Source organism: Mizuhopecten yessoensis, unplaced genomic scaffold (genome assembly GCF_002113885.1).
Source record: "Mizuhopecten yessoensis strain PY_sf001 unplaced genomic scaffold, ASM211388v2 scaffold11021, whole genome shotgun sequence".
Lineage (NCBI taxonomy): Eukaryota > Metazoa > Mollusca > Bivalvia > Pectinida > Pectinidae > Mizuhopecten > Mizuhopecten yessoensis.
The window spans coordinates 336,489-336,839 of NW_018408839.1; positions in this window are offsets into that span (position 1 = coordinate 336,489).

Sequence of the window (351 nt, forward strand, 5' to 3'; positions counted from 1 at the left end):
TGATTTATATGGTAATCGGTATAGTATAACATATGGGATGCACCTATACCATTTATATGGCAATCGGTACAGTATACCAAATGGGATGCACCTATACCATTTATATGGTAATCGGTACAGTATACCAAATGGGACGCACCTATACCATTTATATGGTAATCGGTACAGTATACCAACTGGGACGCACCTATACCATTTATATGGTAATCGGTACAGTATACCAACTGGGACGCACCTATACCATTTATATGGTAATCGGTACAGTATACCAAATGGGAGGCACCTATACCATTTATATGGTAATCTGTACAGTATAACGAATGGGATGCACCTATACCATTTATATGGTAA